The sequence below is a fragment of the Panthera uncia genome (assembly GCF_023721935.1).
Source record: "Panthera uncia isolate 11264 chromosome C1 unlocalized genomic scaffold, Puncia_PCG_1.0 HiC_scaffold_4, whole genome shotgun sequence".
Taxonomy (NCBI): Eukaryota; Metazoa; Chordata; class Mammalia; order Carnivora; family Felidae; genus Panthera; species Panthera uncia.
In genome coordinates, this window is record NW_026057585.1 from 32,607,019 (window position 1) to 32,632,328 (window position 25,310).

General features: G+C 36.2%; 1 protein-coding gene and 1 long non-coding RNA gene across 4 annotated transcripts in view; both read right to left on the reverse strand.

The window, feature by feature from the left end:
* Window positions 1–25,310, reverse strand: part of HS2ST1 (heparan sulfate 2-O-sulfotransferase 1) — a 183,507-nt gene that overhangs the window by 126,539 nt on the left and 31,658 nt on the right. The window lies entirely within an intron of this gene.
* LOC125912442 (uncharacterized) lies at window positions 12,584–23,806 on the reverse strand. The gene is made up of 2 exons (XR_007454744.1): window positions 18,323–23,806; window positions 12,584–18,084 (listed from the first exon to the last, which is right to left on the reverse strand). It is a non-coding gene; the product is annotated as an uncharacterized LOC125912442 (long non-coding RNA).

Sequence of the window (25,310 nt, forward strand, 5' to 3'; positions counted from 1 at the left end):
GGGTCACACACACACACACACACACACACACACACACACACAGGAAAGGGAAGCTCTTATGCGACAGAGTAAAACATTCCAGAGGTTTAGGCAATAAAGATAATATAGAGGAAATACACTATAGAGAGGAGAGCAGAGTCTAACTACTCACTGAGGTGTTATGTTGGCATTTGTGTTCTGCACTGTTGTATTGTGACCTGCAATTTCCTCTTCCCACAGGAGTAGGTAAGGCAGGAAAAAGTCCTGAACAGCCACAATGTCGTGTCCTACCAACCCTGCCACCATCCTCATCACCTCTGCTTCTAATTGCATCATTAGAAGATTTAGGAGACTTTTTTTTTTTAATCTTACTTTCCATCTTCTTGATGTGACCTCAGAAGGACAGTCTTTTTGATCTTCATCCAGACCTTCATCCTCACTGCAAATGAAGCTGAAGGGAGAGACTAGCAACTCTTATGTGGATCAGCAGGAGAAGTGAGCCTCTCAAACTGAAAATCTGAATTGTAATGAGGGGCAGGGGAGGAATGGAGAGTCAGTGGCCACAGACTCTAAAGGCAAAAAGAGAGATAGTAAGAATTAGCAAAGGAGGAGGAATAATGCTATAAAGCTAAAGGAAGAAGGTGTGTGTGTTTGGCTAAGGGTAACTTCTCTTTACACACTGAGCAAATGAGCTGTTACTATGCACCAGCTAGATGCATATACTCTTGAGCACAATCTTAAGACAGCAGAAGAGTGTTCTGAGTAGTATGAAGATATTCCAGGGAATAAGAATGACCTATAAGGTGTCGAGACAAAAGAGGGAAGAAGATATACAGATGCCAACATGTACACTTAGATATTAAGTATAAACAACACCATTTCTTAAAACACAGTAACGGCTGTACTATGGAATTTCTCAGAATTTTGATTGAGGATATCTGAGAAAATAAAGTAAGGAGAGCAAGGTCAGAGTATGGACTGCAAGTAACGTCAAGCAGGTCTACTAATTTTGAGTATTTATTTTATGAGTTATGCCTGAGATCCACCACGATCCCTCACAGGGGCCTTGATACAGTCAACTCATGGTCCAAGCCTTCTTAACAATACATCCACCATTAGCCACATCTAAAATGGTGGTAATCTTGAAGTTGACATTATTTATGACATTATCAGTTGAAAACTGATTGAAACAAGGGAAGAACAGTTGGTGCTCTTTCCTCCTCTGACTAGTTTGGAAAATAAATAGTTCTTCATGTTGAATGCTTAATTATTTGATCCATGTGAATGGTTTAGGGAGATCTGAAATAAACCTGCTCCCTACCATTAATTCCTGCAGTTTATAGAGATCAACATCACTTATAGGGCAAGCAACATTTACCAAAACAAATAAGAAAGAGTAGTGTTCCTCCTACTAGAGAACATAAAGGGCAAAGATCTGAGAGAATTTTAATAAAGGGCTAAGGACAGAGCATAGTAAGGATTTCTTGCAACCTACTCAGCTATCCATAGTAAGGTATATAACTGAAAAACTGAAAACAGAAATTAAAAAAAAAAAAAAACAACAAAAAACTCTAATCCTGACAATTACCTGCTAACTCAACAATCACAAACTTTTCTTCAGTTGCTAAGAAGTTGTAGGACTGATTCAACCTTTACTTTCACTGCTAACCTCTGAAATTTTAAAGAACATATAAACACAGGGAATAGAAATAAGAGGTTCTATTTTTTTTTTTAAATCTGTAATTTGGATAACCACTCTTTGAATGAATAGTGAGTTCACACTTTATATGTCTATTCTGAAATGAGTGTCAGTATTGTTTATTTTTTCCAGGGCAAGCAAACATTTTTTTAAAAAAATATATGGATCCAGGGGCAGCTGAGTGGCTTAGTTAGCTGAGCATCTGACTCTTGAATTTGGCTCAGGTGATGATCTCACAGTCATGAGATCAAGCCCTTCATCAGGCTACAAGTTAACAGCACAGAGCCTGCTTAAGATTCTCTCTCTTCCTCTCTCTCTCTACCCCTCCCTCACACTCATGCACATGCACTCTCTCGAAAAAAAAAAAAAAAATATATATATATATATACACACACACACATGTATATGTGTGTGTATATATATATATATGTAACGGTCTCTACAAAATCAAAAACAAAAATAACTTTTGAAATTTATGTTCAAATGCTCTACATATTATTTTTGGACAAATCAGATCAGTATAAAGTTTCCTATTCTACCATAAATGAACACTAGAATTTATACAATAGTAGTGAATGGCTTTGAGAAGTGACTCCAGTTTGTTCAATAAAGATGTAGATGTGAATGACACAGGCACATGGCAGTAAATATAGTAGTAGAAATAAAATTGAAAATAATTCCTCTGAATTACCAGAACACTCTGGCAAGGTACTACTTTTTCAAAATTAACCTGTAGATTAAATGATAAAGCTACATTCAATGGAAGTCTTATTTAGAATCAAAAAGCCTCTAGAGACTAAAAAATATATAATGGGTCATGTAGCCTTTCCAATTCTTGAAAAAACAAAGCACTTTCAGAAATGTGCATTTACTTCTTCAAGAAATACTGAGAACTCATAATGTTTTGGCACTGTTATTGGTATTAGAGATATATCAACAAAGAAAAACTGCTCTAGTGGAATGAAACATAATTTTTTAAAAGCCAAATGAGTAAATTATATAGTATATTAAAAGGTGACAAATATTGGGGCGCCTGGGGGGCTCAGTCGGTTAAGCAGCCGACTTCAGCTCAGGTCATGATCTCGCAGTCCGTGAGTTCGAGCCCCGCATCGGGCTCTGTGCTGACAGCTCAGAGCCTGGAGCCTGTTTCAGATTCTGTGTCTCCCTCTCTCTGACCCTCCCCTGTTCATGCTCTGTCTCTCTCTGTCTCAAAAATAAATAAAAAACGTTAAAAAAAAAAAAAAGGTGACAAATATTAAGGAGAAAAATAAAATTAAGAGGATTAGATGCACTCAGGTTGCAATCTTAAAAAGGGTGGGCGGGGCGCCTGGGTGGCGCAGTCGGTTAAGCGTCGGACTTCAGCCAGGTCACGATCTCGCGGTCCTGAGTTCGAGCCCCGCGTCAGGCTCTGGGCTGATGGCTCCGAGCCTGGAGCCTGTTTCTGATTCTGTGTCTCCCTCTCTCTCTGCCCCTCCCCCGTTCGTGCTCTGTCTCTCTCTGTCCCAAAAATAAATAAAAAACGTTGAAAAAAAAATTAAAAAAAAAAAGGTGGGCAAGTAAAGTCTTACTGCAATAGTGTTATTTAATGGAAAAGCTGAAGATGAGGACATAAATCATGCAGGTGCCAGGTGGAAAGAGCAGCAAATGCAAATGCCCTGTAACTAAAGCATGTCTGAGAGTCTAGAAATAGCAACAAGACGATGTTCCTAGACCAAAGCGAAAGGGATAAAGGAATAGGAGAAAGGTACAACAGGGTCAGATAGTTTACGGCGATGTGGAACACAGTAAGATTTAGGTCATGGCAGAGGCAAAATGACCTGGAGCCAGCAGCTGTGATAGCAGCCTTCAGATTCAGTGGTTTCCAGATCAAAGCACAGGGAGCAGCAACTTAGTCTATCTACTTCAGCAGTGTGGTTTTGAGAGCCCTTCCTAGAAGCTCAATCTGTTCCTCTAGCCCTCCAAACAATTTCCCATGCTACAAAACCTTTTACAAGTGTGTATTAAAACTAGCTACAGTGGATTCCTCTTCTGTGACTCAGTATCCTGTCAAATCCAACCCTGCTAACAAAGGAGAGCCTAGGGACTGTAGCTCTGAAGTCAGATGGGGAAAAGCCCTCCCAGGCTGTTTAGGGAGCATCTTTCTAGGCCTAGAGTGACTAACAAAAAGCAAAAGTCCTAGGAATTAGGTGGTGTATTATTTCTATAGATGCTTTAACAAAATACCATAAATTTAGTGGCTCAAAACAACACAAATTATCTTACAATTCTGAAGTAAGTCCCAAATGGGTCTTACTAGGCAAAACTCAAGGGGTCAACACGACGGCATTTCTTCTCAGAATCTCAAAGGGAGAATCTGATTCCTTGCCTTTTCCACTTTCTGGAACCCTCATACCCTGGCTCATGCCCGTTTCATCTTCAAAGCCAGCAATAACGGTCAAGTCTTTCTCACATGGCATCATTGAGACATTGACACTCCTGCTTCCCTCTTCCACATTTAAGAATTCTTCTGTTTATACTGAGCACAGGTGGATAATCCACAACAATCTATTTTAAGGTCAGCTGATACTAAACCTTAATTTCATCTGCTACCTTAACTCCCCTTTACCATGTAAAGAAATATATTCACAAATTCCAGATATTAGGACACAGATATCCGTGGGGGCCCATTATCATGCCTACCGAAGGCAAGAGAAGCAGAAGACTGGCTGCGTAATAGGATACTTAGGATGGAACAATTGTTGAGCAGTAAGACACCAACCTAATGAAACTAATTCAAACTAATTTGTCAAGTTGACAAAATATGTAGCCAAGTTAACTGTAACAAACGTGGGCCAGGAAAGACTTTTTGCTTTGAGGATCTACATACAGAAATACTTATATAAAAAGTTATTTTAAAAACTCACTAAATGATATAAACCTTACATCATACACTTGGTCAATCACTTTTAATAAATTTAGAAGTAAAACAATATTTACCAAATGCATCAGAGAAAATTATCGTTAATTGTATGAAGTTAGGGCTATTCTGAAAATCTGGGAGGGTTTTTCAATTTCTGAAGAAATAAAGCCAAGCTCATTAATGCATTACAAACAGACAACGAACTTCTTAACATGCTGTAAACATGCAAAGTCCATAAACTTAAAAGGATTTTATAAAAGGAAAATAATTTGTGTAACTTTCTAAAAAACCAGGTGTCAGTTCCTATCTTCTAGGTTAATAGAAGTGGTTGGTTAAAAAAAGAAAAGAATGGGGCACCTGGGTGGCTCGGTTGGTTGAGCGTCTGACTCGGGCTCAGGTCATGATCTCGCGGTTTGTGAGTTCGAGCCCCAAGTCAGGCTCTGTGCTGATGGCTCGGAGCCTGGAGCCTGCTTTGGATTCTGTGTCTCCCTCTCTCTCTCTCGGCCCCTCCCCTGCTCATGCTCTATCTCCGTCTCTCAATAATAAATAAACGTTAAAAAAATTAAAAAATATATTAAAAAAAGAAAAAAGGAAAAAAGAAAAGAAAATAAAGAAAGAAATGGTTGGTTTCCTTTGTGTGGTTGTAGATCAAAAGTATTAGGTACGGGGTGGGCAAAATGGATAAAGGCAGTCCAAAGGTACAAACTTCCAGTTGTAAAATAAATAAGCCCTGTATATGTGAGGTAAAGCATGTGGATACAGTTAGTAATACTGTATTTTACATTTGAAAGTTGCTAAGACAGTAAATTAAAAGTTATAAGAAAAAACAATGTGTCATTATGTGTGGTGAGGGGTGGTAAAAAAAATTATTAGTAGTATGAATTAAGGTGGGGGGGGAAAGGATGCAGTAAAATACTGTAAAATATGTAAAAGGTTTTAGAAGCTCTGGCCTTTGAAAATATGTTTTTAGAGGTAAAATCTCCCTGAATTAATGAGACTGAGGGTGTCAGATATTCTGTCAAGTAAACAATATAGGATTTTTTCATTGTTGTTGGATGAAATTTAATCTCCCAACACATTAAAAAAAAATCAATTGTAAATATGTACTAAGATTGGAATCGGGATTATTCGGTTAGAAAGGTATATACTTTTGGGGTGCCTGGGTGGCTCAGTCAGTTGAGCCACTCAGTCAGCTGACTTCTGATCTTGGCTCAGGTCATATCAGGGTCATGGGATCGAGCCCCGCACTGGGCTCTGTGCTGAGCATGGAGCCTGCTTGGGATTCTCCCTCACTTTCTCTGTCTCCTCCTTCGTGTGCTCTCTCTCTCTCTCAAAAAAAAAAAAAAAAAAAAAAGATGTATACTTCTAAAAACTATTTGACCACAAATTCCAGAAGCAAAATAATAGAATAGGTTTAAATGAACAAATACCAACACCTTTACCTAAAAAAAGCATTATGTCAAAACAAAATTGACTTAAAATTAACCAAGAATTGGCATTACACAGATTCATAAATAACTCTGAGGAACTAATTCACAGTAAAGAAGACCTTGATTTATAAACCAGAATGTCAATTTACAGTATTAATTAATACACAAAACTAAGACAGAAAGTTTCTATCCCTATTTGTCAATAACCATTCAGTAAGCATCTCCATACAGAAAAACCTAGCTAAAATATGTATTTAACTAGTAATTAACATATACCAGCAATTAAAGAATAAAACAGAATACATGGGTATCAACATCTAGGGAACTGAGAGAGATTTATACATCTTGTAATTTCTTGCAAATGCTAACAGGTTACTTAATAGTTTATTGTATTCAACTGGATTAAACTGTTATCTATAAGAAGTGGCATAATTTATTTCTTTTAAACATTTAACTCAAATGAAGCTATAAAAATCCCATAAGAAAACAGGATTAAGCTGAGCATATTTTAAATCTCTCATTTTCCTTCCTTTTCATATCCTAATTAATCACCTTACTTCCACTTTCTCTCATTTCAATGGAGAAGAAGAGGACAACAAGGGACAGTGACTTTTGAAAAAAATTTCCTCCTAGACAGTTGAGATGACAAAATGAATTCATAGCTAGGTATCATGCGAACTAGGTAGTTACAATATGTAGCTCATAATTTTGAATCAAATATCAGAAATCTATGAACACATCTATTTCTAGGCCTATTGGACATTTAATCTAAAGTTTCTTATGTACTTTTTTTTTTTAACCTGAAACATAAAATATTAACTGTGACTTTAGAAAAACTGAATAAAACTGCTAGGCCCCAACTTTCTCTTCTACTGAGACACGACGTGCTCTATGGCATTAAGTGGCTATTACTCAGTTGAAAATCTTCATTTCTTTAGAAGGGGCATTTTCTGTACTGGTCAGGAAAAAGGGAGAAGAGTACACTGACAGTTTCTCCAGTGCTGGTGGTCTTCAACAGTCAGAATGCCAGAGTTCAAGATAAAGGGGAGTGAGTAGGCAAGGGTCAAGCCTGACTAACTGGCTCTCTTCTTCCTTCAAAGGCATATGAAGAGTCCATTCCTGCCATAACTTCGATCTCTGCTCCTCTGCCATAGCAGCACACAGCTTCCTCTCCAGAGGCTCCTTCTGAAACTTTATTACTAGGTAATACACCGCACTTGCTATGCTGAGGGGTACTCTTCAAATCAGAATGCGACATCAAATTAGAACAACAAGGTTATTCAAAATTCAGTGATATCCTGTGGTCTTATTGACCAGTGTGTGTGTGTATATATATATATATATATTTTAGCCAGAAAGAATGGACTATAGCCAATTTTCCACTATTTCCTTTCTTCTTGATTAAAATGACAAGTTTCCCTTAATAAAAATTAAGGTAACTTATTTTTTTAATTCATATCCAAGTTAGTTAGCACACAGTGCAACAATGATTTCAGGAGTAGATTCCTTATTGCCCCTTACCTTAGCCCATCCCCCGTCCCACAACCCTGCCAGTAACCCTCTGTTTGTTCTCCATATTAAAGAATCTCTTATGTTTTGTCCCCCTCCCTGTTTTTTATATTATTTTTGCTTCCCTTCTTTTGTGTTCATCTGTTCTGTGTCTTAAAGTCCTCATATGAATGAAGTCATATGATATGTCTTTCTCTGACTAATTTCACTTAGCATAATACCCTCTAGTTCTAACCATGTAGTTGCAAATGGCAAGATTTCATTCTTTTTGATTGCCAAGTAACACTCCATTGTATATACACACCAAACCTTCTTCATCCATTCATCCGTCGATGGACATTTGGGCTCTTTCCATACTTTGGCTATTGTTGATAGTGCTGCTATATACATGGGGGTGCATGTGTCCCTTCGAAACAGCACACCTGTATCCCTTGGATAAATGCCTAGTAGTACAATTGCTGAATCGTAGGGTAGTTCTATTTTTAGTTTTTAGAGGAACTTCCATACTGTTTTCCAGAGTGGCTGCACCACTTTGCATTCCAACCAGCAGTGCAAAATAGATCCTCTTTCTCCGCATCCTCGCCAACATCTGTTGTTGCCTGAGTTGTTAATGTTAGCCATCTGACAAGTGTGAGGTGGTATCTCATTGTGGTTTTGATTTGTATTTCCCTGATGATGACTGATGTTGAGCATTTTTTCATGTGTCGGCTGGCCATCTGGATGTCTTCTTTGAAGAAGTGTCTACTCATGTCTTTCCCCCATTTCTTCACTGGATTATTTGTTTTGTGGGTGTAAAATTAAGGTGATTTTTAAGTGGTACTCCTTACTTAGGCTAGAATATTTGGATAATGCTGGATGGAAATTGATCAAAACTAAAAACTACCTTCCCAGAGCTAAAATTAACATTCTTCTTTGATCACAATAAACTCTGGATTTACTTAGCATGAATCGAAGGTGGACAAAATGCTCTATAATACTGAGCAACATAAGAGAAAGAAGAATTAAACAGCATCCCTAAATTCTTTTCCTTTGCTGTATATGTAATTATCTGTAATTTCTAAAGTAATATAATATGTGCACACTGTAGGAATGTTAGGAAATTCAGGGAAAAAATAATGAAGTGGCTCAGCATCCTAGAACCACTGTTACCATGTTTTATATTATCTAACAGTGTCTTTTCACAAACATTTTTAAAAATGAGATTGTAACTGGATATATGCAACATAAAATGCTGCAATATGTATGCTTTAATATATTAACAATTTTCCCTGAATACTGTATACATTGTGTTTGAAGCCACAATGTTTTATAAATAAATTCCACAATAGTTATTGTCTGTCTCTCCCGTTAAACCCCACGTTACCTCAGGTGAGGGGCTTTGATTTCCTTATTCATCACTGCATACTCACTGCTTAGTATACCATGCCAGGCATGAAGCAGGTGTTTAATACATACTGGTGAATAAATGAATGAATGAAGGAACTCAGTTAGCCATTCTCACTGTGAAATAATTCTTCTCCCTTAAAGCAACCGCTTATGCAGTGTAGTAATCTTTCATGCCGAACAAAATTTTTCGAACAAAAAACATAATAAATCCAATGAAGAGAGGGATAGATAATCCTAAGCAGTAGGATGGCTACTATCAAACAAAAGACAAAACAAAACAAAACAAAACAAAAAACAGAAAACAGCAGGTATTAGCCAGGAGGTAGAGAAACTGTTACCCTTGTGCATTGCTAGTGGAAAGTAAAATGGGGCAGCCACTGTGCAAAAGTCATATGGTTATTTCTCAAAAGTTACACACAGAATTACGATATGACCCAGTAATTCCACTTCTGGGTATATACTCAAAAGAAGTGAAAGCAAGGACTCCAATAGATATCTGTACACCATATCCATAGCGGCATTATTCACAATACCCAAAAGGTGGAAGCAATCCAAGTGTCCACTGATGAATGAATGGATAGACAAAATACAGTATACACATACAGCAGAGTATTATTCAGCCTTAAAAAGCAATGAAATTCTGATAACTGTGACAAGTATGAACCTTGAAGACATTATGTTAAGTGAAATAAGTTAAGAATAAAAAGGCAAATGCTGTATGATTCCATTTAAGTGAGATACCTGAAACAGTCAAATTTACAGAGACAAAAAGTGGAACAGTGGTTACCAGGGACTGGAGAGAGGAGGGAAATGGGGAGTGACTGTTAAAAGGGTGTAGAGTTTCAGTTTAGGATGATGAAAAGTATTGGCAACAGTGGTGATGATTGCACACAATGTGCATGTACTTAATATCACTGAACTATATGCTTAAAAATGGTAAAAATGTTAAACTTTTATGATATATATATATATATATATATATATAACAAAAAATAAAAAACTAATAAAGATTCATAGTGGAAAAAAAAAACCACCCTAGGAATCAGTGTTTTCTAACTAAAAGATTTCAACGTTGGGGCACCTGGGTGGCTCAGTAGGTTAAGGGTCCAACTCTTTAGTTTCAGCTCAAGTCATGATTTCCCTGCTTCGTGGGTTAGGACCTCACCTCAGGCTCTGTGCTGCCAGCTTGAGATTCTCTTGTGCGCTCTCTGCCCCTTCCCCACTAGTGCTGGCTCTGCCTCTCTCAAAATAAATAAATAAACTTAAAAAAAGAAAACGATTTCACTTTTAGGTAGCACTGTCAAAAGGAACTAAGACACAGTTCAGTACCGATTTTACCACTATCAATGTATTACACTCTCAATCACAAATAATTCCATCTCTATTATTATACATGTATAATTGTTCAGTTAGGAATGTAATTGTGACTAATCACATATTCTCAATGTTCAGATCTTCTGCAACATGCCAAATTACACAACTGGAGATGTATTAAGCATTCAACTACAATATCATCTGAAGACTTAGATGCTACTGTTTAAATATCCTAAGTCTGATCCTTGGCTATATATGAATATAGGGTACAAGGAAAGAACATTTCTCAAGGATTTCAAAATTGATATTCTATACCTAAGAAACTAGTTAGAAAACTGCCTTCTAACAGTACATATTCCTACCTTTTAGAGTAAAACTTGTCTAGTACAGATACATTTGAATTTTCTCCACCTTTTGACACTGCCCAGTGTATTTTATTGACTAAAATGTGCAAGATACGTAATAGTTGACAAATTCTTAAAACTCTCTACAAACTTAAAAATACTGAGAGTTCTCCAAGATTCTTATTAAATTGTACATGTGTATTAACAATAAACAAAACAAAGCTATGAACTTTTATTTTTACTTTTAAATTTCCACCATATTCACCTCTACATTTCTTCATGTCTCAAAAACAAAAAAGTAAGTGTTGCCTTCAGCTACCATATTAATTCCCTTAAGTATTTAGCCTTAAAAACATTATCAAAGAGCCAACAGAACAGAGAAACGAGACTTGATAAATTGGTGACATGGTCTTGCTTTCTTTTGTGCTGGAGATTAAAAGCCTTTCCTATTTGAAAGGTTAAGTAGTAAGTGGCATCCTCATTTAAATACAAGACTTTTAGTCTTTCATTAGATGGTCTTTCACATGCTCAGATGACCAAGGAATCATAATTCTGCCTCAGTAAATGTCACCACAATAGCTGCATTATCTCAGGACATGACATTACAAATATGTAATGTGTCTTAAAGCTGCCAAGCCAATATGATACAAATACCACCAATTAATCAAAGACATGTTTGTTAGCCTTACAATACACTGGGATACTACTGCCAATAGCAGTGTGTACATTAAGAATCAAAATCACAGAAATTGAGGGTAATGCAATTAGAAAATAGTCATTTACCAACAAAGGCCTCTCTCCCAGATAAAAGAATGTGAATTTTCAGAGACACACACAGTGGAGTGAGAAGAGTGTCTCCAGTATTTCTACATTGTCTGAGGGCAAAAATGAGTCAAGAAAAAGACTAGATTTTTAGTTGAGGGTTAATATGTATCATATAGAGAATTATTAGTCTGGCAAAAGTTGAACTACTATTCTGCCTATAAATACGTTAACGAAAAACAAACTATTCAGTTATGCTTCAAAAATCACTTCTACCAACCAGATTATAATGCTATGGTTTTCAAGAGAACAAGTGGGAGAATGAGGTGGAGGCTGTGGTGAGCAGGAGGCATGGGGATAGGTTCTTTTATAATCATGGCTATACAATTTTATAAAGAAAAGATCAATTTGCACTTGTCTCATGGTCTGGAAATAATACTCAAATAAAAGTAAGCCTTTTCATAACTTACATTTGGAGAGGTTATTCATTGAATTAGTCAAAAATAATGTTATACTAGGCTCATATTTTTCTTCTTTAAAAATGTCCAGCTTTATCTTGCCAGTTTTTAATTGAGAAGAATCCATTCTAATTATACCTAATCAAAGCCAATTGTTTTATTAAGCTTTAGTCTTTCTAACTTCTATCCCATTAGGAAGCATTCAGCATTGTCCTAAAGAAAGCTTTCCAACAGAACAAACAGTTCATCCTTCCTACCCAAGGGAATAAGCAGCCAGAAAGATCACTTCAATGGCAAAGATAAAAGATGAGATAGCAAGTTACTTTGCCATGGCAACAACTTTTAAAATTCTAAACAGATCACTTTCTCCTATTTGAATATAAATGCAATCTAAAGCAGCTGCTACAGTGACTGACAAGTTCTCAATCAAAATCTATTACCATGAGGGTTTCTGACTTGGAATATGTAACAGTATCCACTACTGAACAGATACAGAAGCTTAAAAATCCATCATTCCAAACTATGTTTCAACTATAGATAAATGAATTGCAATATCTGAGACTAATCTTAATCATATGTTCAATAAAGTGTACTTTGGTTTTATTCTAGAGTATTAAGACCAATAAATATGCCAAATATACATGTGCCGTAGCTTGGGTTTGTAAAGCTGGATCTAATGGGAGCTATTTAATCCCTCCAAAGTATTTGTCAAAATGTATAGCCTATAGGGGCACCTGGGTGGCTCAGTCAGTTAAGCATCTGACTTCAGCTCAGGTCATGATCTCATGGTTCATGGGTTCAAGCCCCACTTTGGGCTCTGTGCTGACAGCTCAGAGCCTGGAACCTGCTTCAGATTCTGTGTCTTCCACTCTCTCCACCTCTCTCCCACTCTCTCTCTCCCTCAAAAAACAAAATAAACATTAAAAAATATATTTAAAAAAAGTGTATAGCCTATAGAAATACCTAGTAGAAAGACAGTTATTTTTAGTTATTAGCCCTTGTATCCCACCCCAAAATAGGTTCTCACAGGAATATAACCTGAAAACAAAATTTGTAAGATTTCTCTATTAATAATGCATATACACATTACATATACATACTATGTAACATACATAGTATATATTTACTAAATGCCATCAGTTACATTTAAAAGAACAACATATTTGGCAGAAGGTGTAAAATATACAGTACTTTAAAATGAACCTGAATTTGAGGTAAAAATCCAATCCTGACTTTTTACTTCAGATTTAAATGTAACATGTAATTGTAATTTATCCAGCACAGTTCAAAGTCATCTTGATACCACTAACAAAACTGTATTAAACACCAACTACATGAGTCAAAAGCTCTGCCCCTGCCTTTAAGCAGTCTATCAATTAGTAGCTTATCTGCATATTTAGAATTTCTATTTAAATATATTACTATCTAAAAAACTATACATCTTTTCATTAATCCTTTCAGCCTTTGATCTTTCTAGGGGGAGAGCTACCAATTGAATTTACTACAATCAGAGAAAAACAAAATTAAACGGCCTTTATATGCTGCCAATTAGAACCGTGAGCACTACAAATCCTAACAGTTCTCCTTCTTTTGCCTAGCATCAAAACAAGAAGTCAGAATTATAAAATACTAATCTACTTTCTACAGAATATGACTTTTAAATTACATGGAAAGGAACAAGATCTTAAAATACACATATAAAAATTATTTCTCTACTAAAGTCCTTAAACACTCTAAGAATAAATTAGACATCAGTTCATATGTATATACGCACATGGGTACACCAATCTTAAAAACTACAGATTACCAAGTAAGAATTCCCAGGAGCTTGTCAGGTTTCAGCATATTCTGGAGTTACAAAGGAAAGGATAAAATTCTGTACTCAAAGAGTCTCAAGAGTGGATTTCAGTCAACTTGACCTCCTGGGTAATCAACACACCCCTCCCAGATCATTAATTCAAAAGGTTCTAAGAAGACCAAAGGCTCTGGATTCAAATCACACCAAAGAAGATCCCTAAGGGTTTGGAATCTATTTAAGAATGAGTGACTTAAGGGGCACCTAGGTGGCTCAGTTGGTTAAGCATTAAGCATGCAACTTCTTAAGCATCTGACTTCAGCTCAGGTCCCCACTGTTAAGTTCCAGCCCAGTGTCGGGCTCTGTGCTGACAGCTCAGAGCTGGACCTGCTTGGGATTCTCTGTCTCCTTCTCTCTGCCCCTTTCCCACTCATTCTCTCTCTCTCTCTCCCTCTCTCTCTCTCTCTCTCTCAAAAATAAACATTAAAAAAAAATTTTTTTTAAGTGACTTAAGAGACTTAGACCCAAGACTTACTAAATTATAAAGACTACAGACCTGAATGAACTCTTGGATCACTCTGCACATGGCCATGGTGTCACAAGGCTCCTCTGAACTAGGGGAGAGCTGGATGATTTTGAAAACCAAAGACTTTTATGGATTCCAAGTAATCATATCTTGCATCATTAAATAGAAAATCATGTTCAAAAAGAACTTCAGTTCTTCAATTAACTTCATTGCCATATAATTTATATACAATAAAATATGCTAACTTCAAATGTACAGTAGGATGAGTTTTAGAAAAATAATTAAAATTTAGGAATTTCCTTCATCTGAAAAAGCTTCCTCAGCCCCCTTTGAACTCAGCTTCCCATCCTTAGCCCCAGGCAACCAATAATGCACTATCATTACAGATTAGTTTTGCCTTTTCTAGAATTTTATATTTATTTCTCATTAATAATTCTGTGAGATGAACGTTTGGCTCAGTGAAGTTAAGCAAACTGCACAATTTCACACAACTCAAGACTCAAAATGAGGATCTGAAATCAAGTCTTCTGATGCCAAAGTATACTATTAGGTGATTTGGCGCTTGTTCATTTTTACATTCCTAGCATTTTGCATACCTGACCCTTTGAACAAGGAACTAAATTTAAGGAAGCCGACCTGAACTGGGTGGGACCCAAGGAAAACAAAGATCCATTTTGAATGGTCATTAGTTAAAGGGAGAAAAGAAAGATAAAGGGTCCTTGACTGTTATTTGCAAAGTCTCAAAGTATCTCCCAAGAAATTTATTAACTACAAAGGGAAAGATAGTAGCTTTACAGTGGATACACCAGCAGAAACCACCTTAACCAAGTGAACAAAATCAACATCACCAGTAAATAAAACATATTGACTTCATGAGCACATACCATTTTTGTAGTATTCTTGTCAAACCTGTGTAACTTCAGTCTAACTGATGAGGGATAGAAGCAAAAAATGTCCACCTTTAGCCCAGGAGGATGACCTACAGCCTGCATAGTTTCTGCGAGGATAGTAAGGGCTGGTTGCTATATTCTTAAAGGGTTTCATGACTGCCTGTACATCTCACCGATAGTTAATATCGAGCTGAAAAATAAGCATCAGAGAAATCTTGTGAAAGTAGTTTCACAAGTAGAAATCTGAAGAAAACATTTATGATCTAATACTCCTTGCATGTCCCCTCCCCCTTGAGCACTAAGCACAAACCACCAGCTTCAGAGAGCAAAAGTGCAGCTCTTTCTGCCCATGAGTCTTGTCCCCATGCTACTTGAGTGAACTTACTATTTGCACCATGAAACATCTCAAGAATTCTTTCTTGACCATTGTGCTCAACGATCTCACAACATAATCATGAGAAACCACTGAACAACCAAACTGAGGTCATGAAAAACAAAGCACTAAAGTACTTCTAAGTACTGAAGAATTAAGATGAAAGAACAACTAAATCCAATGTGGGATCCTGATCAGAAAAAGGGCATTAGTGGAAAAACAGGTAAAATTCAAATAAAGTCTATAGTTTACTTAATAGTATTGTACCAGTGTTACTTTCTGAGGTTTGATAACCATCCAATGGCTACACAAGACGTTAACATTAGATGAAGCTGGTAAGGGATATATAGAAACTCTGTCCTATTTTTGCAACTTTTCTGTCTAAAATCAGTTCAAGATAAAAAGAAAAGAGAGGACCTTGAATATTTTTCTGCAACTAAAAAATACTTCATAATCTTGTAATAATGAATTCATTTAAACCAAACCCGTGATAAAACTATATATGGTCAATTTTTGTTAAATTCAAATCATGCCAACATTTATTGAACATCATCTCTGTTTAAGATGGCATATATAGAATGTGGTGACATGGTGACGGCCTTCAAGCTATTAATGATTTAATAAGTGAGCTATGAGAAATACAAAATGTTGAAGGCCAAAATCTTGAAAGCATTAGTTCAACACACAAAAGTAATTATTGTGAAAAGTAATAGTTTTTATATCTTCTGAGACCAGAATATTTTTGCTTTTTTCATCTTTTGAGAACGAAGAAGTCAACTTCAGACAGACTATTAAATATAAGTACTAGATCCTAACGTCCAGAAAGTTCCTATAACTTCTTAATAAAAACATGAGATACTATAGAATACAATTTGAAAATCCTAACACAACACAACATTGGTATGCGCTGTAGGGACATTGTTTCGTCTATAGAGAAAACAGAACAAATTTCTGCGGTAAAATGCTCATCTCTCTGTTCTTAAGATTGAAACTGTTAAGAAGTTACCATTTGTATGCAAATCCCACATCTTCATGGGCAAGCTGTCTGTCCAGTCTTGAGCAGACATCTAACCTAAGTGGAGTCCATCATAAAACCCTACTCCAGGCCCAATTATATTTAAGCTCTTTTGATTTAAAACAAATTGAAGAAATTATAAGTAAGAGAGGGAAGCAATCAGCTTTATTGGAAAGACTGGAAGGATACTGAAGTAAGAACTCCAGTTCACAGAACTGAAGAAAGAATTAAATCATCAGGATGACAGAACCAGGGGAGTTCTGCAGACCATGACAGCACATATTTATGGGTCTTCCCTCTTGAATGCCACCATCTCTATGTCAAGCCACAATTTAATTTGTTTCAGGAGGGCAAGAACTTTGTTTTATCTGTCTTTTCTACTATTATATCTCTAGCAATTAAAACAATGTTTATCCAAAACAAAAAACAAAAGAACAATGTCTATCCTATAACAGGCCTTCAATAAACATTTGGTGAATGAATGAACAGATACATTAGCTACAATAATTCCCGGGTAAGAAAATGCCATTGGTCCAGGTTATTTCAGGAATCTGCCCCTTGATCCTAGATAGGTTGATGCCATCTGGGGGAGTTTTCCATAAATGAGACACCTGTAAATGATGCTAAAGGGTACTTACAAGATACACAAATATTAAAATATTTGACCGTAAATTATTGTATCATACCAAAGAAAGGCATTTTTTATGTACACTTTAAGACCTCTAGATTTGCATATTTGTATCATCCCTTAATTTTCTTATGTTGTTTTTTTTTTTTCTCAAAAACAATGTGTGAATCAAACTAACTTTAAACATGGACAATCACCCACACCACTACTGCCAAAACTAAATAAAAAGTGTAAGTGCTAAAATTAGGCTTAAAATCTTTTAACTTGCATTTCATTATGCAGATTTATTCATTCAGTTTTTGATTCAAAAATGATCTATATTTCTTTCAGATTCTTCTGAGTATTGTTACATTTACTAACACAGGAAATTATCTTAATCATGTTTATTTACATTAGTTTACTATTATTTGTAAAACGTGCGTTAGTAGAATGAATAACCTAAAAAAGGCTTAATCATTGTTACGAAATATTAGTTATCTCTTGTACTGAACACTCTTAATTTAAAAAACTTGTTAAAGATTTTATACAACTCCATCTTGTCAGTAAACAAGTTTAATCTAATTGTCACAGCTCAAAAGCAAAAGCCAAGTAAACAAAGATTAATTTATCAAATTGTGCTTATAAATTTATATCATAAGCTCCTCCAATTCATATGACCATAATTCCAAATTTCAGAGTACCTACATGGGTATCTATTTGTTTATAATATGTGTTTTAAAATGGAACATTATAAAAGTCTACCCTTTGGAAAGAAAACCATTAAATCATTCCAACCTTCAGACTGAGAAGAATTATAGGAAATTCGCTGAGAAAGAATGACTTGCAGCTGCAACCCTCCCACCCCTCAACATCTTCGTGCATAAGCACAACGTTTATAAAGCTACTTGAGCAAGTCAGAATTAGAGAGATGGGCCCCACTAGATAAATTAAGATGTCTGCTGCAGAAAGAGAAGGCACAGAAGGCAAATTGATCCTTAAAAGAAAACCCAATTGAGGTTTTAAAGACTCTAACTAGATACTTGTAACTAGGTATAGAATTAAGAAATAAAATTTTACACCTGAAAGGCAACTTTAAACCTGAAAGATTAGGGGTGCCTGGGTGGCTCAGTCGGTTGAGCGGCCGACTTCGGCTCAGGTCATGATCTCACGGTCCGTGAGTTCAAGCCCCGCGTCGGGCTCTGTGCTGACAGCTCGGAGCCTGGAGCCTGTTTCAGATTCTGTGTCTCCCTCTCTCTGACCCTCCCCCATTCATGCTTTGTCTCTCTCTGTCTCAAAAATAAATAAACGTTAAAAAAAAAAAAAAAAAGTTTTAAACCTGAAAGATTAATGTAACTTTGTTTATGAACAGGCTTTTAAGAAAGAACCTCTGTAGGGGCACCTGGGTGGCTCAGTCCATTAAGCGTCTGACTTAGGTCATGATCTCACGGTTTGCAGGTTTGAGCCCCACATCGGGTTCTGTGCTGACAGCTCAGAGCCTGCAGCCTGCTTCGAATTCTGTGTCTCTGTCTCTCTCTCTCTGCCCTGCTCTTGCTCCTGCACTCGCTCGCGCACGCGCTCTCTCTCTCTCACAAAAGTAAATAAACATCTGTAAGTAGATCAAAGTAAAGTTGCTATAAGCCAAGTAAGAAAAGTATACTTAGAATTTTGGAGCACTAAATGCAAAATCAAATTACCTTTGATCCTGGCAGACCTTGTATCAACTGTAGAACTTAACTTCTCTATGTCTCAATTACCTGATTTGTAAACACCTCACAGGTTTATAAATATCAATGTAATATTACAAAACACTTGGAATTGTGTTCGGCACACAGACCTCAATATAGGCAATAATTTTTTAAAAATAGCTAGATAAAGTGAGGGAAACTTTTTTTACATTACATAAAGACACTGTTGTGGCATTTTTCTAAGGACCAATTAGTTATCCCCATTTAAAGTTCAAACTTGGATTAACAATAACCACACCAATCTAACAAAATAATCCTCATTAGGGGTGGTTCAAAGAAGCTTCTTTTAACACTTACTCCCACCCTATACAAGATCAATGAACTAATTCTAGGAATTGAAGAAATTTATAAAAATTGATGTAAATGGCTGTCTGTCATAGCAGTATTTATAATACTGAAAAACTAGAAATATGTCTACAAATAGAGGACTGATTAAAATAGTAATCAACACAAAAGAATATCACACCACTGCCACCATAATCATCATGGCTAACAATTTTCATAATGCTTTCCTAAGTTCCCGGCACTGTTCTAAGTGCTTAACATATGAACTCATTTAGCCCACAACTCCATAAAAGAGATCATTTTATTTTCTCCATTTTAAAAATGAAATGATAAAATAACCTACTCTAAATCAAATGACCAGAGAAAGAAGGAACCAAGACTTGAGCCCATGTAGTTCCAGAACCAATGCTTTTAACCATAGGTATGAAACTAACACTGCAAAAACTGAGGTTACTATCTTGATTGGACTGTATCTTGATTGGGGTGTATCTTCAGTACTGATGATCCCTGAATAACGCAGGGGTTAGGGGCGCTGATCCCCCCCCCCCACAAGCAGTTAAACATCCACATACAACTTCTGACTTCCCTAAAACTTAACTACTAATAGCCTACTGTTGACTAAAAGCCTTACTGATAATAACAGCTGATCAACACATATTTTGTATATGTGTTATATACTGTATTCTTATAATAAAGCAAGGGAAAAGAACATGTTATTAAGAAAATCTTAAACATGGCAGGGGGGTGGGGGGGCCGGAGAGGAGGGAGCAGTGGCGCTCAGTCAGTTAAGCGTCCAGACTCTGATTTTGGCTCAAGTCATGTTATCACAATTTGTGGGTTTGAGCCCCGAATCTGGCTCTGTGCTAATGAAAGCCTACTTGGGATTCTCTCTTTCTCCCTCTCTCTGCCCCTTCCCTGCTCATGCTCTCTCTCTCAAAATAAATAAACATTAAAAAAGAAAAAAAATCATAATGAAAACACGTTTACAGTACTGTACTTAATGGAAAAAATTTGTATATAAGTGGACCCACGCATTTTAAATCAGTGTTGTTTCAAGGGTCAACTGGACCTTTGGAAAGCTGTAGTTTTGTTTTTAATCATTGCTTGCAACATCTACTCCAGATGTTTACTCAAAGCACAGAAAGATAATTACAGATGTTTTTTATAGAACTCTGATACGGCCAATAAAGACTTAAGCTTTAAGTTACTGGCTTTTAATCTTGGCTGAATATTAAAAATTACAAGGACAGTTTTTAAAACATACCAATACCCAGGTCCCAAACCTAGAGTTCTAGCTTAAGAGGCATCCTTATCCTAGTCCAAATAAATCAGTATCTCTCAGTATGGGGCTCAGACATAATTTTTCTTTATCCCTCTGGTAATTCTAGGTGGAAACAGGATTGAGATCCACAGCCTTAAATAGTAACAGTCTTGAAGAAAGGAGATATTTTACATGAGTTTTCAGCAATTCCTATCAACAATCAAGAATTTAATTAGCACCTGGGTGGCTCAGTTGGTTAAGTGTCCAACTTTGGCTCAGGTCATGATCTCATGGTTCATGAGTTCAAGCTCCACATCAGGCTCTGTGCTGACAGTTCAGAGCCTGGAGCCTGCTTCAGATTCTGTGTCTCCCTCTCTCTCTCTGCCCCTTACCTGCTCATTTGCTAGCGCGCGCTCTCTCTCTCTCAAAAATAAATAAAACACTAAAAAAAAAAACTTAAAAAGAATCCTATTAGCCAACATATTAGATAAGAGAAACATAAGGCCAAAAAAAAAAAAAAAAAAAAGACTGTGGAGTCAAGAATCAGAACTAACCAAGGCCATGAGATTAAAAGGAGTAAAAGGGGGGTAAGGTTCATGAAGCTGCTACATCCAAAGTCAATGATCAAAGCTCTATCCTGAGGATAAGAAGAGCTGAGATGTCAGGGTTCCTCTTTGGGAGATTGGTTGATTATGGTAGGAATGCAAAAGTGGAATGCCCTTCAACCTGACATAAGAAAAGCTTAAACTATGTGAAAGAAAGCTTTAGAAAAGGGGGCCATGCTTTGGGCTAGGACTCTAAAGGGCTGCACTTGAGAAATAATCATGTGAATCAGAAATAAAACAGTCCTTCAACAGCCCACAGCACCCTGGCCTTAAGTCATCTCCGTGACCTAGAAAATCTGAAGTCTCCAAACTGAAGGTGCTTCTGAGTGCTAGTACTCCCAAGGTACCTGGCCCAGGTAAACACAGGAAAATGCTCCCTGGAGGAAAATAACAACATCCAAGGCTTCAAATTATCTCTATAAATAATTTTTTAAATACAGAGCCTAACATATAGTCAAAGGAGATGAGACTACCCAATAAGAGCCAATAGTAGATGAAAAAAAGCACAGAATACAGCCTACCAGTACTCAAGATATTGGAACTGTCCATTGATTGTAAACCAATGAGGCTTATGTTTAAGGAATTTTTTTAAAAAGAGTAGAAAAACCTGGCAGGGAACTAGAAAACTCTAAAAAGCAACTAAGCTTATTTCAAAAAGAAACAGAGGAGCACCTGAGTGTCTGACTCTTGATTTTGGCTCAGGTTATGATCCCAGTGTTGTGAGATCAAACCCTGCATTGAGCTCCACGCTGAGTGTGGAGCCTGCTTGAGATTCTCTTTCTCTCCCTGTGTCTCTCCCCCTCTCCCCGACTCGCACACTCCTTTACTCTCAAAAAACAAAACAAAACAAAAACAAAAACCAACCAGTGGAAAAACAGAATAACTAAAGAAGTCAACAGATGAGCTGAACAGCAAATTAAATACATCTGAAGAGTTACTGAACTAAAAGGTCAAAAGAAACTATGCATAAAGAAGAAAGAAAATAATAGAATGTACAGAAGAGATAAACAGAAAACAATGAGATATTCTAACATACATTTAAGAGGAGTTCAGAGTAATAAAATGTATACAGCAGAGACACTATTTGAAGAGATAATGGTTATGTATATTCCAAAAGTAATAAGAAATCAGTTCACATATCCTAGGAGCCCAATAAATACAAAGCAAAATACGGACCTACGTTTAAGAAAAAAATAAAAGATCTCTTCAGGCAAAAGAAAAAAATAACCCAGAAGTAGTAAAAGTACAAAGACCAAATAAAAATGGACTGCACTGGGGCATCCACAGAATGAAAAGAAATCAGAGGGTATATGAATACAGAAAAGGAAGAGAAGAAAAGAAGGGAAGGGAGGGGAGGGGGAAAATAGGGGTAGCAGAGAAATCCGTATCATTTTCAGAAGTGAAAAAAATCTTAAGTCCCATCATCTTGATTCAAGACAACTACACAGGAAAGATCAAAGAACTAAAAATCCCAAATTAAACCAAACCCCCAAAAGCACCCAAGATATGGTATGAGTATCCATGGTCCATAACTCTACCCCTAACACCAGCACCACAGTATTTTTGATAAAAATCTGAAAACAAACATTAATTCATCCTCAAAGAAAATATATTTTAAGAGTTCATCTGGAAACTTGCTTTTTAGATTCTGAAACACATTTTACCAATGAAGTGGAGTTATAAATGATGAATAAATCAGATTCCCAGGCCACTCTACAAAGACATACTTCACATGAGATTACAGGCTGCAATGACAATGACATAGTTATTTTCTTTCTTTTTTTCTTTTTCTTTCTTTCTTTTCTTTCTTTCTTTCTTTCTTTCTTTCTTTCTTTCTTTCTTTCTTTCTTTCTAAGTCTAAGAGAAAATGTTTGAGAGTTTCAACGTCAGGAAACTTTTTTCTCAGTTGCTCCAGTACCAAGACAGTATTTTTTCTCCTCCTTATCTCACATGCTTATTCAGCATCAGAAACCCTAACACCTGAACTAGGGAATGAGTTTAGAATACAGTAGGTACTGGTAGTATCCAGGAAGTGTTTGCCCTACTTTTGGAGTAAAATATAGTTAACTGGTTGGAAAACAGAAGTCTGTAATCATGAACAGGGAGTGAAATGATGAAGCCATGGGTAAATGAGGAGGGAAAGTAGAAAAAATAAGGTATATGGTTTTTCCCGAAAAAGTGAGAAATACACACGTTCCTACCTAAAGGACACAAATATGTCAAAAAATCAAGTATTTGGAACAACCTTACCTACATGGAATTGGTACAAAGAACAATTTGATTAAAATGTCTTTATTCCATTCTTTCAGCAAAAAAAAAAAAAAAAAAAAAAAAAAAAAATCCAATTTTCTACACTACTCAGCTGAATGGTACTAATGATTTCTTCCTATCTCGACACAAACAACAGAGAATAAAATTAGTTTACAAAACTTATTTTCAACAGCGTTGAATTTCCAAATATATGATTTTTTAACATCTCAAATCTTAAAATCTAGCAGCACAAAGTTTGTTTTGTTTTGTTTTTTTCAAGCAAACCAAAGATACTTACACAGTCCTTAGAAATAGGGGTTAGAGGAGCCTTATGTTTCAAAGACTAAAGAAATAAGTAATCCAAAGGTGACCTAAGCCAAAACCATACAAACACCCATTATGTTTTTCCCAGGACTTCAAGAACTCTGCTACCAAATACATATATATGCTTTGGATATCATGCAAAGCCTATCTCTGAATAAATAAATCTCTGGAGAAGAAGAAATACAGTGAAGTGGGAATATTAGTGAACTAATTAATATGACACTTAAAAAACTAAAGATCCTAAAACTTGTTCAAAGACTACATAAAGAACTATAATTATTTTGATAAATTTAGCAAGTATCTCAAGTGTTAGCTGCTTTAGTATTACATTCCCAAGATCTCTGGTGGTTAAAAAAAAAAAAAAAGACCATCAATTAGATAAATTCTCAGTAATATGCTCTAACAAACAAGGTAATATAATTTACTATAAATCTTCCTTTCAAAATGAAAATAAAGGTTCTTGTTGAAATAACTCCTTTGTACACTAGAGCGCTGATCTAAAATCCCTGAAGAATGGAATACATTCTATTTTTTTAAATAATCCAAATTAAAGTTTACTAAGAGATGTATATCATGGGTCAAAATGTAAAAAAACAAAAACAGTACTGCTAACAGTATTCTTTAGAAAATAGTTAATGGGCGGGGTGCCTGGATTGCTCAGCTGGTTAAGCCTCCAACTTTGGCTGAGGCCATGATCTCGTGGTTCCTGGGTCTGAGCCCCACATCGAGCTCTGTGCAGACAGCTCAGAGCCTGAAGCCTGCTTCAGATTCTGTGTCTCCCTCTCTCTCTGGCCCCTCCCCCATTCATGTTCTGTTTTCTTCTGTCTCAAAAATAAACAAACATAAAAATTTTTTTTTAAAAATAGTTAATGGGCAAGAAGCATCATTTAAAAGATGATTACAAATATATTTAACAGCAAATTTCATTTAAGAAGTTCATTATAAAAATATACCTCCTATCACGTTTCTAATCCAACAGAGAAATAATATTAGTAAGAATTTCCCCCCATACTCCTTAGTATGAGTATCTCCCAATCACTAAATCCATGCATAAGCCCCTGAGATAGAAAGACAGAAGTAAAACTTCAGAAATGAATCTAAAAGCTAAAAGGCAAATGACAACACAGAATATACCCAAAAATCTCTTCTGGTATTAGTAGATATCATATAGACCTTATATTTTATCATTTATGTCATATCCTTGTCTAAACGAAACCTTTTCCTAAAGAGGGTAGAAATGTTTTTAATTCATTATGCTATCTAAAAATGTAAAGATTATTTCTAAGTAGTTCAAGCCCTACAGGGTTTCAAGGGTCATCTTGGTTAGATTTAAATCACTGGCTAGATATTTTAATCATCTAACAAAACAAAAACAATGCCAAGTTCCCCCAACCGTGCCCCCAGACCAACTATATCAGAATCTCCAAAAGTGGAACTCAGGCACTGGCAGTTTCTTTAAAACTTTCCAAAGTGATTTTAATGTGCAACTAGGCTTGAGAACCACTGGTCTACACAAGATCTTGTTAGAATTCTATGGATTAAAAACTAAAATATGCTCAGTGACACCCTGAAGTCACAGCCAGAAGAGGGCAGCAAGGAGCTGTTATGGAAAGCCACACATGGGAAAATAAGGTGCTAAGGAGGTGTCTTCAGGGAAAGACCCCATGGAGATTCAAGTGTTTGGGGAGAAACATCATGCCTCAAGTGGAAACTAATGAATGGTGGGGAACCAAGCAGAGATGAGCCAGCAAACAATGATTTGAAGAAACAAGAGAGTGCCAGGAAATGTCAAAAGAGTTCTTGACACAAAAAAGACTTAAGGGATAGAGAGGATAAGTTTAGAGTCACTAGCAT